Below are 14,476 nucleotides of genomic sequence, written 5' to 3'. Positions count from 1 at the left end.
ATCCCCTGGCAGCCCCCATCAGGACGGACAAGCCCAACATCGTGTGGGTGATGAACACCCCCTGTTACAGCCGCAGCCTGCCCTGCCTCGTTCCGATTCCGGTTTGGATAATTTACCTTGCGGCTCCAGGATTTTCTCCAGCATGAGCAGGGATGACTCACATTATTGCCCTAAAACCCCACAGAAATGTATCACCGCTCGCCTCCTTCCCAGTGCGATAAATCTGATTATAACTTGTAGATGGCCACTCGTGGCGGTGCCGCGGTTTAAAATGCACTGAAAGATTCATTCAGCTAAATCAAAGTTGTCAGGTGGATCGCCGCAGGGACTTCTCGTTGCAGACACAAGTTGTGTTCCGTCGGCTGTAGCCTTGTGGCGGCTTTCAGACTGTGGCTAGGAAATAAATCCATTAATCAGTATGGACCGCCCAGACTCACGCCGCTAGGCTGTGGGCTCCACGAAGGCACAGGGTATGTCTTGGTTCCCTCGCTTGCCTCTTAGTGCCTGGCATAACATACACTTGATAACGGAAATATACCCTTGATAACAGACTCTGCATTTTCATTTTAACGTTATATTCTTAAAAAAAAAAAAAAATAGAATTGTCAGTGATCACAGGGGGAAATGACCTCAGAGAGCCTCTCTTATAGTCCCTGAGTGAGAGTCCTGAGGCCCAGAAAGGGACAGTGATCTCTCCTAGGTCACACAACAAGACCCCATGGCAGAGCTGGACGTGAAGCCTGGCTCCTGACGCCCAACCCAGGCCTCTGGTTCTCTTTTGTGTTTTTCTTGGCAGCTCCTGTCAAAGAAGGATGCTAGGAATTCCATTCGGCCTTTATTCTAGTGTTTTACAGTCTCTTCTGAGTAATAAGGTCGGCTTGTTTATTAAGTTCAGCTTCAAAGTAGGTCAGCGATTTTATTTCTGTGCATGGGCCATTAGCATTCTTAAGTGAGAACACTTTTTTTTTTTTTTTTAACTGAGAAAATATCCTCTCTGTGGATGAGATGCTCCACGTCTGCCTGTTTCCTAAGCTGTGTCAGATCCTTTTAGATGGCAAAGCCTCTGTGAGGGACCCCGGCAGGCTTCTCACAGAGGAGGCTGAGGCCAGATGGGAGGGACAGGGAGGGGAACCACGTGAGCTCTGAGCCGGAAGGGCAAGGTGATTTCCGAAGGCTTCTCAAGCTAGTGGTCACACTGAATTGAGGTCTGTGGTGTGCGTTGTTGGAGTTAGTTCTCTGAAAAACCCCAAACACTGGCTCAGAGGGTTGAACGCAACGTCAAGAACTCTCTCGAATCTCTTGTGACGCACGTGCCTTCCCAGATCCGGCCGCCCAGTGGCCAAGCTGGGGGAAGGGAGTCAGGGTCTAGCTCTTGCTGCTGCTTTCAGGGAGAAGGATCAGGGCGCACTCCGGTGGGGAGCTGGGGAGGGGGACAAGGGTGACACGAGGCCTCATCTATTTAGGGCTGCTCCTGAGGGTAATATCAATTTTACATTTTTAGCAATGACCTGAATTGTTTCATGTGCTCACTCCTTAGTCAATGGTTTTACCCTAAATGGGGCTGGTAAGACAATAAAAGAAAAATGGTTTCTATTGACAGTTCCTCTTGAGGTGCTGTGTCTGACACAGTGAAGGCCGCAGAAGCCTGACCGGCTGTGGCGACTGTCTTGTGGCGACTCTGTGGAAGGGGAGAAAGGCCCGGATGTAAACAGCCAGGAGTGCGGGCCATGGTGGGCTGATTACGCTCCTGACAGCGTTTTCCCCACATCAGTCTGTTCCGTTCCCACTTTCATAATTTCTTTCCCTTATCTATTCTCTTATTTAACACTAATGCTAAAAAAAAAAAAAAAAAGAAAGCACGTTCCTTGATCTCTCAAATGAGAATTCATATTCATATCATTATAATTATTACATTACAATAGTGAAAGGAAGTCTGGTAGGTTTCTAATGCAAATTCAAGTCCGTCTTCAACTGTTACACTAATGTATGGGTCAGCGCCCATTGGGGTGCCCCTGACGGAGTCGCGTGTGTACCACTGGTGTGTACCACACTTCGGAACGTGTCAGGGAGGCTTTCCCAAGCAGATGAAATATTAGCAAGGCCTTGAAGGTTGAACTCTCTGAGCCAGTACAGGCCGCCTGTGGATAATCCTAGTGATTCTGTGCAAACACATGGAGTGTCTGAATACACAAGTAAGAGGTGATGTCGTGGCCCCTGGGGACTATGATTTCTACTGATGTTTAGGTAGTTGGCAAAATAAACCTCATGAGATTAGATTTCTCCTTTGTTACTGCTTTGATTTTGTGCATTGAACTCCATGATTGCGAGGAAGTTGTTGGCTTCCTCTCTGCAGGGGTTTCTATGAGCATTAGAAGTCCTCCAAGCCCGGAGGACACGGGTGAGCAAGGCCTTTCGCTCCTTCCTTCCTTCATGTGTTCATTCCCTGCTACCTCCAATGCCTGGTCCGCAAGACTGGAGACTGGAAACGCATGCAGAATTACCATGTAAGGGCAGAGTGTTTGAGGAATCACTCAGATGCCCTACATGTTGTCATTGTACAGGAAATGAAGGAGGTAACGCACTGTTCTCAAACGTGGTTGCACATTGAAAAAAACCTGAAGTGTTAAAAAAAAAAAAATGCTGGTGCCTAGGTCTCACCCCAGAAATTCTGATCTGATAGGTAAAGGTTGGAAGCTGGACATCAGATGCTTTAGAACTCCTCCACGTGGTTCTCGTACACAGCTGTGTGCGAACCACGGGTACAACCACTAAAGGTCTTTTTTTAAAAGAGTAGCATAGGGGCACCTGGGTGGCTCAGTGGGTTAAAGCCTCTGCCTTCAGCTCAGGTCATGATCCCAGGGTCCTGGGATAGAGCCCTGCATTGGCCTCTCTGCTCAGTGGGGAGCCTGCTTCCTCCTCTCTCTCTGCCTGCCTCTCTGCCTACTTGTGATCTCTCTCTCTGTCAAATAAATAAATAAAATCTTTAAAATAAAATAAAATAAAAGAGTAGCACAGCCTAATCCAAAGGGCCTTTGTTCAAATGGTACTTGGTACCGTGTAAGAAATGGGCAGGGCAGGGTCCAAGCTGTTTGACATTCAGGTGTGGGTACAGCCCAGCCCTCCTAGAGGACTCCTGGGGAGCTTCCAGCCCTGCAGGGACTTCCCATTTCTTAGGTGGGGGACTCATTTCATGCTGCTTGTCTGCAAAGGAACTGGTTACTTTAACTTTTGAATTGACCGGGAGGTACCAAAATGCTCCCACATCAACCTTCTGGGCAGAACATCTATGGTTTGGGGTCAGTCTTGAGTACATCTTAGCTGTTGGGAAACCTCACTGAGCTTTCCAGTCAGGAACATGCAGAGTTACATTTCCTTTCCCCCAGGGGAATCAAAGGTAGGAGAGGAAATGCAGGGGCCCATTTTAAGAGAACATTAAAGGCCTTCAAGCTGTGAAGAGCTCCCTAGGAAGGATGCCTTCGAGATCAGTTCTTTTTAAAAAAAAAAAAAAAAATACCTTGGAGGATCACAACATTAAACCTGTTTGTCCTTTGGTGTATGTGACTTTAATCAGATTGCTTTCCTGATTAAGATCTAGAAGAGGTTTTAGGCAAGGCTTTTTTTTTTTTTTTTAAGCTTTGTTATTACGTATATGTGTTTTTCTTCAATGAAAAATGAGAGCAATTTCGCTGAGACCATCATTGTGCCCTACCGAATAGGCCGAGGTATATCTTTGTAGTAGGGCAAGCTTTCAAATGCACTTCTCATTTCATTGCGCATATGACTACGAAGGTGAGTTTTAGGTCTTTTCCTTCATTTTATCCCACTGCATTAAGAAATAAAGAGACAGATTTGAAGGCTAGCTTTTCTTCGTAAATGATGCTGTATGTGCTAGAACACTTGAATTCATGTTTCCTTGGTGGAGACACCTCTGTCCTACCCTGCCGTGGTATCTGTGTTCCACTGAGTCCTATCTGGGCAAACATCCGTCCGTAGTTTGGTGACTGTTTCTTCACCAGGTATATCCTTTTTGAAGTAATGGCAAACTAATGCCTTCATGGGTATCACTGTCCTATCATATCTGGAATAAATATACCAAATGGCCAGATGTTAATTCCCTTGTTTGCTTACCGCTGCAAAAAAGAAAGCACTGGGCTTACCAAGTGCTCCAACATGTCTTTAAGTGCATTAAAATGTCTCCTTTGAGGGCATTCTTCAGGAAAAGTAGGGTGCCTCTTTTTGCTTTTATCTCAAATAGACTCAGCCAAGTCCTCCCCAGGCTTCTGCCTGGTTGGTGTGCTGTAATTTCAAAGGTGATTCTGAAACCGATCTTGAAGGAAGCTGTAAGCATTGTGTGTGTGCATTCGTCGGTGCCTCCTGATGTTCACTTGTAGCCAAGACTTTTCCCTTTTTAGTCCCCAAAATGTCTGGTAAAATACCTTCACATTTATAATTATTTATGGAGTATGTATGCAGTATTAGTCACATATCACCCCCAAACGTGGTTGCTTAAACCAGCAAGGATTTATTTTTCTCGGAGGCATGGGGTAGGGATGGTGGCGCAGCATCATGGGGTGAGTCTAGCTTGGGGCTCTCAGAGGCCGCAGTCATCTCGGGTCTAGTCCGCGGGGAGATCTGCTCCCAAGTTCACACACTCACATGGCTGCTGGACGCCTTCAGAAGATCCTCTGAAAAGAGGACTCCCGTGGCTGTTGGTCTCAGAGCCTCATTAGCTATTGGCTGAAGTTATTGTTTCTTTGGGAATGTGTGGCTGTCCGTAAGACAACTCGCCACAGGGTAGAGAGAGGAGGGGGGAGGAAGGGAGAAAGGAAGAGGAGAGAGAAGCAGCAGGAGGGAGAAGGGAGGGAAAGAGGAGGAGAGAGTAAGGAGAAGGGAAAGAAAGAGAGGGAGGGGAATAGAGAGATCCACAAGGAGAGAAAAGGACAGGCTTTCTGTGATGGAATCTCAGGAGTACCAAGGTCATGTCACTTTTGCAGTCTGTCTTTTGTTAGAAGTGAACAGCCCACTTTCAAGGGGTCAGTCAGTGTTACACAGGAGCATAGATATCAGAAAAGGAAAGTAGAGACTTTCCACAGCAACTGGGGTCTCCAAGCACCACCAAAAAAGTGACGGTCATTTGCAGATACGGTTTGGGATTTTCTGGCACAAGAGATACTGAGTTTCAGCTCTTTACAGCTCTATAGTAACAAAGGTCGTATATTAAGTATCTAAGTATATTTTACACATCCTAGATGGACAGCTGCTTAATAATGAAGCACTGATTGAATTTGGGGTAATACTGCCATCTTCTTCCCTGTCAAGTCCAATGAAGGGATTCTGAAGGACAGGGCCACCTTGGACACATGCCTCTCGGGTTATAGGTTCTGGATTTTACTATCTTACGTCTTTTTAATAGTTTTGAGCATATGCTTCCTAGTTCCCATTTTTAAGCAACTATCCATCATCCGGATTGAAAACACAATTTTAAAAGTATTATGCCTCTGAAAAATAAATGAAAAGTGCCACTAAAACTTGAAAAACAAAACAGAGACATATTTTTTCAGCATTTCTGTGTTACTGAAAAATGCTCTATGGCAGGAAATAGAACCAAATATAGTTAAATGTTTGCCAACTGAATGTTTGATTGAACACAATTTTGTCAGGAACCTGAACTGATTTGTGAGTGCTGATGAATTTGAGTACAGTAAAAAAAAAAGTAAAAAATGCATGTGGGCTTGACTTATAACTGGGAGAATGGATGACTTGAACCTTGTCAAAATTAAAACTTCGGCGCTGTGAAAGCTCCCATGAAGACAGTGAAAAGACAGGCTACAAAGTAGGAGGAAATATTTGCAAATCATGTATGTACAAAGGACTAGTATCAGGATGCCTGGTTGGCTCAGTGGGATAAAGCCTCTGCCTTCAGCTCAGGTCATGATCCCAGGGTCCTGGGATCGAGCCCTGCATCGGGCTCTCTGCTCAGTGGGGAGCCTGCTTCCCCCCACTGCCCCCCCAACCCTTGCCTGCCTCTCTGCCTACTTGTGATCTATGTCTGTCAAATCAATAAATTAAAAAATCTTAAAAAAAAACCCCAAAAACACAAAGGACTAGTATCTACACTACATAAAGAGTTCCGAAAACACAACGCACTGTATAGCAGAACAAAAACAACAGCACCAACCAGCCAAACCAAAACCAACAATTCAATTAGAAAACGGAAAAGTTCGGAGCAGACGTTGAACTCAAGAGGATAGGCAGATGGCACGTAAACCCATGAAAAGATGTTTCATATCAGTAGTCATTAGGGGAGTCCAACTTTAAAACCACAGTGCCGTATCACGGCCATACCAGGATGGCTGAGACAAAATGGGAGCACCAAATATTCCCGAGGATTCAGAGAACTCCGATCCCTCATTCATTGACGGCGAAAGTATAAGGTGGCTTCGCCCTCTGGAGAGCAGTCTGGCAGCTCCAGGTTTCACAGGACCTAGCAGTTGCATTCCTGGCCATTTATTCCAGAAACGAAAGAAAACCAGAAGAAGGAAGGAAGAAGAAGGAAAACCAACAGTCACACAAAGTGTATAATCATGATCATTCACAGAAGCCTTATTTTGTAGTAGCTAAAAACCAAAACAACCCAGGTTTTTTTTTAAACCAGGTGAATGGTTAACTGTGGTACATTGTACTATGGAATCCTACTCAGCAATTAAAAAAAAAATAAAAGAATGAATTGTGGCTGTGTGCAATGACCTGGTTCTATCTTCAGGAAATTATAATGAGTGAAGGAAGCCAATCCCCAAAGACTATGGACATTTTTTAAATGTCAGAATTTTAGAAATAGAGAATGGGCTCGTGGTTCCCAGGGCTTGAGAATAAGGTTGGGGGTAGTGAGGAGGGAGGTGAGCACGGTTATAAAAGAACAACATGAGGATTCCTTTTGGTGGTGGAAATGTGCTATATCTTGACTTTTTCAGTGTCAATGTTCTGGTTGTAATATTGTATGATAGATTTTTTTTTTTTTTATGAATGACAGCTTTATTTTTTACCCTTAAAGGCTGATAAAAAAACCATTGCTAATCCTATTAAACTCCAACATCTCAATTAGGAAGGATAACTATATTGACTCATTAAGTATCATTTAAGTTTTCTACAACACAACTTGGAAGCATCCAGCATGCATATGTAATTTCAGTACAATGGATTCAAGACCAAGTGTACATGTTACGGGCATCAGGGCTAGATTACTAGATTGCTCATTGTTTCCTCCTCCTCCACCGCCTCCTTTCTCTCCTTTTTTTCTTCCTCTTTGTCTTTGTCCTCTTTTTCCTTGTCATCTTTATCTTCTTGGTCTCTGTCTCCCTCTCCCACCCCTGCTGCCGCTCCTCCTCCTCCTTCTTCCTTTTCTTTTCAATGCATGTGATGATTCATTGGCAATATTTGGTGATGGGCACCATCTTAGTCGTGCTCATGTTTTGGGCCCCAATTAATGATGGATTAATCGTAACATTCTGAACTGTGATCTCGTAGCACATGATGCTTTTACAGTTGGGGACTGTGACGTGGGCATCTGTACTGTAAACCTTTGCCCTGTGAGGGACATTGGAGGCCCTCCTTCAGTTGCCGCAGTTATGGTTTTGGGGTTGGTGTGCTAAGTGTGGGAGTACTTGGTCTGCTAGTAACTCAGCCAACACTTAACTGCAGAGCTGTTATTCTTCCCATAGAAGCAGATGCCTTTTTTGGGGTAAAGATTTAAGTCTATAATTTGGAGCAGTCAAGCAATATATATCAGGTATTAACCTAGGGCCTGAATATGGTTCGATTAATGGCAAAGGAGTTTGATTTCTTTTTCCTTGCAATATCTAATAAAAAATCTCTTGGGGGAGGAGATTTAAAAGACTGATGAGCACGACCCTGGATTGCCAATCACATATCTTCGGCATCCACAGTGGCTTTCTTAGCATGGCTTGAATAAATTTTTGCATCATCTAGAATTGTGGTCACATATCAGAAAGCAGACTCCAACATCTGATTTATAACTCTCAGCTCCTGTTCTGTAATCCCTGTATCTTTCAGGATTTGTACCGTCGTCTGTGCCTCTTTTGGCATGCACTTGGGAGAAGCCATCTTGCCAGACTCCACGGTCAGACATTGCAGGCTCAACCACCCACATTAATGTATTTCAGTCCTGCTCTTGATGCAGGTCCTTTGCCTAGACTGGTTTTTCCAACCCCTGGTGTTCTTGGAAGCAGGATATTTGGAAGCAATATTATCCTCACCCTTGCATGATAGGGTTTTTTTTTTTTTTTTTTTTTAAGATTTGTTTATTTTAGGGAGGACGGGGAGGGGGAGGGAGTGACAGTGAGATCAAGCAAGCAAGTGAGCAGTGGGGAGGGGTTGAGAGGGAACGGGAGAACATCTTAAGCATATTCTGCACTCAGCCTGGAGCCTGACTTCCGGCTTGAACTCACGACCTGAGCCTAAACCAAGAGCCGGATGCTTAACAGACTGAGCCCCACCCAGTATGCCCCTTGTGCACAAAATTATCATTGGGGAAGCTGAGTAAAAGATACATAGCATCTGAGTGAAATAAGTCAATCAGCAAAAGATAATATCATATGATCTTTCCGATATGAGGAATTTGAGAGACAAGGCAGGGGTTGTAGGGGGTAGGGAAGGGAAAAATGAAACAAGATGGGATCGGGAGGGAGACAAACCATAAGAGACTCTTAATCTAATGAAACAAATGGAGGGTTGCTGGGGCATGGGGGTGGGGGTGTAGGGAGAGGGTGGCTGGGTTATGGACATTGGGGAGGGTATGTACTACGGTGAATGCTGTGAAACGTGTAAGCCTGATGATTCACAGACCTGTACCCCTGGGGCAAATAACACATTGTATGTTAATAAAAATAAAGATATATAGCAGCTATTATTTGTTAGAATTGGTATAAATCCATAATTATCTCAAAATAGTTTAATTAAAAAAATTAACACAGATGCTTAAAGTGGCAAGCTGGGTTCCTGGGGTCCTTCTGGGCAGGGATGAGCAGCCCCTTTCTGAGGTAGTGTGTGCTCTGCTCAAGGCTTCTTGTACTGCTGAGTTTTCTGATAATATCAAGCCACCAATTCTTCTGACTCCTCTCTACTCTCAAAATATTCTTCACTCCAAACTTTAATGGGAAAAAAAAAAATCAGATTCCCTGACAGAAGAGTCTTCTGGCTTTTGCACTGACTCATTCATTCAATAAATACTTATGAAGTGTTTACTGTGTGCCCAGGATCAAGGCAGGTGCTGTGAATAAGATACTGAAAAATATCAACGTGGCCTCTGCCCTGGTGATGCTTACATTGTAGTGGAGGAGGCCAGCGTGAATGGTCACACAAAATGTAACTGCCCTGAAGAAGCATGTCTGAGAGCTCCTGGGGAGGTCTGGAAATATGGTTTGAACTGAGCTGTGGAGAGTAAGCTAGGTGGAGCAGGGAGAAGAGGAAAGAGTGTGGGCAAAGGTCCTGAGGTAGAAAGGCTCACAACACATTAGGAATATTTGAAAACAGACCTATGTGTCTGGAGCCTGAGCAGCAGGAGGGCCAGTGGCAGGAGATGAGGCTGAAGAGGCCGCGGGGCCCTGTCCCTCATGGTGCTTGAGGCCACGTAATAGAATATAGTTGTTACTTTAGGAAGATCAGATTAAGACAGGACACAGGGTGGAGAATAGATCTGAAGAGGGAAGAAATAGAAGCAGGGTTAGAAAAGCTTATACATATCATGCAAATGGGTGATAGGAAGCTCTTCCCTTTTTGTTGATTGAAATCTAACAGCACGGCAAAGTACATTGGCTTTAATATATGAAAGGATGTTAGACTTGCTTTTGATTTTCATCCTAATTTGAGACTCTGGGATTTTTTTTCCATACGCAGTCATATAGTCTATGAATAACGAGAGCATTATTGCTTCCTTTCCAATCCTAAAGTCTTTCATGTCTTTTTCTTACCCCATGGCCATGGCTCGAGCATCCAGTAAAACTGGGGAGATTTAGGGGAAAATATTTACTATTTACCCATGGATTGTGATGTGAGACCATGTTTTGGATGCTTGTTATCAGATTAAGGAACTTCCCCTTCTCTTCTTAGCTTGTTGACAGTTTTATTGTGGATAGGGCACCTTGGTGGCTGAGCAGGTTAGGCAGCTGTCTTCCAGCCCAGGCCATGATCCTGGGGTGCTGGGATCGAGCCCCGCGTCAGGCTCCCTGCTCAGTGGAGAGCCTGCTTCTCCCTCTCCTTCTGCCTGCTGCTCTGCCTACTTTCGCTCTCTCCCTGTCTGTCAAATAAATAAATAATATCTTTAAAAAAAAAAAAAAAGAAGTTTTATCGTGGATAGATTCCGACTTTCGTCAGATGCTTCCTTGGCATCTCTTGGGATTGTTGCATGATTTTTATCTTTCAGTCTGTTAATATGATGAGTTATACTGATTAATTTTCTAATATTAAACTGATCTTGTATTCCTGGAATGAACCCACTGTGGTCACGATCTATTACTCATTTTATGTATCCCTGGATTTGGTTTGCTAATATAATGTGTAGGCTTTTTATCTCTCTGTTCATGAGAGAGATTGGCCTGGAAGTTTCTTTTCTTATGATATCCTCGTAAGGTCTTGGCGTGACAGTTATCCTAGGCTTGTCAAATGAGCTGGGAAGTATTTCTTCTGCATTCTTTGAAAGAATTTGTGTAAAGGTGGTATTCCCCTGAAACCTTTTCTACATATAAAAATGCAAGCTTCTTTTAGAATTTTGTCCCTGGGAGGCGTTCTGTCTAGCAACTGTGTCACTTTGTTGATCACCTCAGAAGTTGCTCTGTATTTCTCTGGGTTAACCTCTGTCTGTGGTTAAGAAGCACATGACAGAGGTGTTAGAAACATCTAGAATAGTGCCTGATGGGATACCTAGTAAATATGCCCTCTTCTCCCCTTCCATATTCTCTCCTTGCCCCAGAAGTACTGAGGTCCCGTGGCCTGTGATGGGTGCCAGCTTGAAGCCACTGCTCCGGTTCTCAGAGTCCAGTGTCCACCTGCTGGAGTCAGAGTTATGGCCTCTGGTCTGTGAGGCCTCAGTGGCTCATGGTCTACGAGACCTTTCCGTGTTCTTGTGTTCAGAGGCCTTTCCCAGAGCGCGGCTCTCTAGGCCTGCTAACAGCAGCTCTGTCTTCCTGCTGAATGTGGCAGAAGGCAGGGGCAGCCCAGGTGGGGCTGGCGGTGGGGGTGGGGAGGTTGGAAGAAGCCATGTTTTTCGGATCCCTTTTATAAAGGGGGCATTCACGTCTTAAACTCTCCCCCACGAACTGAGCAGCCTGTCCCGAGCCCCTTAATCCGCCTGGACGCCTTTTCCTGACACTTGAGAGCAGTCAAACCTTGTAGTCACTTTGGCTGTTTGAGCCGCTTAGAGCCCAGTACCTCCTCTCCCTGTTCCCACCCTGCACCTGACACTCAGGGGGATGCTGAGGAGAGAAATTGGCAAAATAACAATATCTCTAAAGCCCCGCCCCTTTCCTTTGCTCTCTCTCTCCTGTGGCTGGTAACATAGCAACTGAGGGACCTGCCTGGACTCAGGTGGTCCTGAATTGCCTCTTTCTCTCCGCCCTCCCTCCCCACCACCCAGCTCCTCCTCTCCTCCAGCTCTTCTCAGACGTGTTCTGTGAAGACGGCCCCCGGCCCCTGTGTTTCCCCCTGGTGCTCGTGGAGGGTGCGTTGCCCATCCCGGTGGGAGATTGGCGGTTCCCGCATGCAGCTTCATGAACCGCAGGTAGCCTGGTGCTGCTCCGATGCCCAGAGCGGAGTTCGTGGGGGGCTTGAGAATGGCGGGATGATCCTTAACGGAGGGGGCTGTGGGCTGGGGAGAGGGACAAGTTGCGGGAGGCCCCAAGGCAGGGGAGAAGGGAATAGCTCACGTTTCACTGGGGGCCCGTCGTGTTATAGATATTTGCATTGGGTCTTCAACAGGACCCAGTGGGGCGGGATCCATTACCCTGGCTTTACACATGAAGAAACTGAGGTTCAAGGGAATTCATTGAATGGCCCAAAGTCATAAAAATAAGTGATGGAGGTTCTAAGTCACACTGTCTGTCTGCCTGCCCGGGGTATGGGAAAATGAATATGAATGTGCAAAAGGGTAGAGTCCAGAGTATGGGGCCTTGTGTGCAGAAGCCAGTGCAGTGCCCAGGGATGCTGGGCAGGATGCCTGAAACGGAAGCCATGTACGTGGACCAGGCAGGCGTTGTGGAGGTCAGGCAAAGACTGGGGCTCCACAGGTGTGCATGTGCCCAGGACTCACCTGGCTTATTGAATCTTAGTCTTATGTTGGTCCTGGTCCCAGTTCTGGTCCCTTTGCTGCCCCTTCGGTCCAATCAGAGACTGAGTCCTGGCCAATGTCCTAAACCTGTGTCTAGTCCTCTGTCTCTCCAGCCCCATGGCCATTATCTTGGTCCAGACATCATCATCTCCTTCTCAATGGTGGACATGGTGCCCCCTGACTCTGATGTCTCTCCTTCGGACCTGTTCTTCTCCCGGCACTCAGGAATCGTCCAGAAAGAACAGGCACATACATCACGTGACTCCTTACAAAGCCTCAGGCCGAACCCCTGGCTCCTCAGGAAGATTCTTCCCTCTCTGGTCCCTGTTGACCTCTCCAGTTGCCTTTGGGCCCTTTCCCCCTCCCCTGACCGTGTTCCAGCAGCCGGGCCATTCTCGTCTCCACGCAGGTGCCTCCTTCCCAGCTGCCAGTCAGGCCGTCTCCTTCTCTCACGACTTCATGATTTGATTTCTCCACGATGCCTTCCCTCATGCCCTCCATCTGATTGCCGCCTCCGAGTCCCTCCCTAGGGCTGTTTTGACTAATTACCACGGACTCAGTGGCTTAAAACATAAAAACTCATTACGTCCCGAACATGGAGGAGGTCAGAAGTCTACGGTGGGGCAGCGCGGCTGCATTTCTTCAGTTCTGGGGGAGGGTCTCTTCCCTTGCCTCCTGCAGTCTGTGGAGGCCGCTTGGATTCCTCGGGGTGGCCCCTTCCTCCGTGTTGGAAGCCAGCTGCGCAGCGTCTGCTGGCCCCTCTCTGTCTCTGACTCTTCTGCTTTCCTCAGTCACTTAGACGGAGCCTGCTGAGTCCACTGGGTCCTCCTCCCCAGGCCAGGACACTCTCCCCACTCATGCCTTCATCCTATCTTCGGAGTCACGTTTGCCACGGAAAGTTCTGGGGATGAGGGCACGGACATCTCTCGAGGGCCACCGTTCGTTCTGCGTACCACACTCTTCTGGGTGTCCCCCAGACCCTGGTCTGCCACTGTCCGGCCTTCCTCACCGTATTCTGCAGCTTAGCCATCCCTGCCCCTGTTTCACTCCCCAGCTTCCTAGGTTCGTCTGAGGTGGAGACGATGCTTTGCTTTGACTTCCTGTCTTCAGAACACAGATCTAGCCGCTGGTACTTGTTCATTGAACAGAACACCTCTCTCCCTGGCTCTCGTCTGCCAGGCTTGCTCTCCAGCTGGCCCCGGTGTTGAGAACCCTGGGGGCAGTTCCACACATCCTTCAGACCTGAGGACCAGAGCAAGCTGTCCCCATACCCCAGCGCCGCCGGGTCCTAGCTGCATGACCTGGGACAGGATTCTCAGCCTCTGGGCCTCCGTTTCGTCACCCGCAAGGTGGAGAGAATTATAAGATCTTCTGTCAGTCGGGATCTAGGAAGGAAACCGCAGATCGTAGTGGGTACTTCAGACAAAGAGGTGTTTAATTTTTTAAAAGATTTTATTTATTTATTTCACGGAAAGTGTGTGAGAGAGAACACAACTAGGGGGAGTGGCAGGCAGAGGGAGAAGCAGGCTCACTACTGAGCCGAGAGCCTGACGTGGGGCTCGATCTCAGGACCCCGGGATCATGACCTGAGCCAAAGACAGACGCTTAACCGACTGAGCCACCCAGGCGCCCCAGACAGAGAGTTCCACAAGTGTTGGGAGGATGACAGAGCTAACGTGGGACACTGAGGCGGCCAGGAATTGCAGGAAGCATCTCTCACACGCGGCGCTGTGGTCACACAAAGGGATGGGCGTGTGGAGGAGGGGCCCTGCTGGGCGATACGGAGCAGTACCCTGTAGAAGGTACTGCTTCGAAAGGGGCCGATGGGAGATGTCCATGCATCTCCTTCCCTCTTCCGCATTGCTGGTCTCTGCAGGGAGCCTCTGTAGCTCGGACTGAGCCAAGGCCGTCAAGGGAATCCCTAGTGCAGTGTGTAGAATCTCTGCCCTGGCATCACAGAGCCGCTTCTCACACTGTGGCCTTAGAGCCGAAGGACCGGAGGTGAATAACTAGCACATTCCTTTGGGATGTGGTCTCCCTCACCTGTAAAATGGATACAGTGATAGCGCTTACCTCAGGGTGTGCCAGGAGGAATCAGTGAGCCCTCACGCATAAATCCCGGACTAGAGCCCACACATG

General features: G+C 47.1%; 1 protein-coding gene and 1 pseudogene across 12 annotated transcripts in view; one reads left to right on the top strand and one right to left on the bottom strand.

Annotated features, from left to right (window-relative positions):
- The window catches only part of PTPRT (protein tyrosine phosphatase receptor type T), a 1,054,416-nt gene that overhangs the window by 431,602 nt on the left and 608,338 nt on the right, over positions 1–14,476 (top strand). The gene's annotated exons all lie outside the window — the stretch shown is intronic.
- On the bottom strand, positions 7,422–13,367 carry LOC132022168 (transcription initiation factor TFIID subunit 9-like; annotated as a pseudogene).

Source organism: Mustela nigripes, chromosome 7, assembly GCF_022355385.1.
Source record: "Mustela nigripes isolate SB6536 chromosome 7, MUSNIG.SB6536, whole genome shotgun sequence".
NCBI lineage: Eukaryota > Metazoa > Chordata > Mammalia > Carnivora > Mustelidae > Mustela > Mustela nigripes.
Note: the sequence above shows the minus strand (reverse complement) of the source record. Positions and strands in the feature narration are given on the sequence as shown.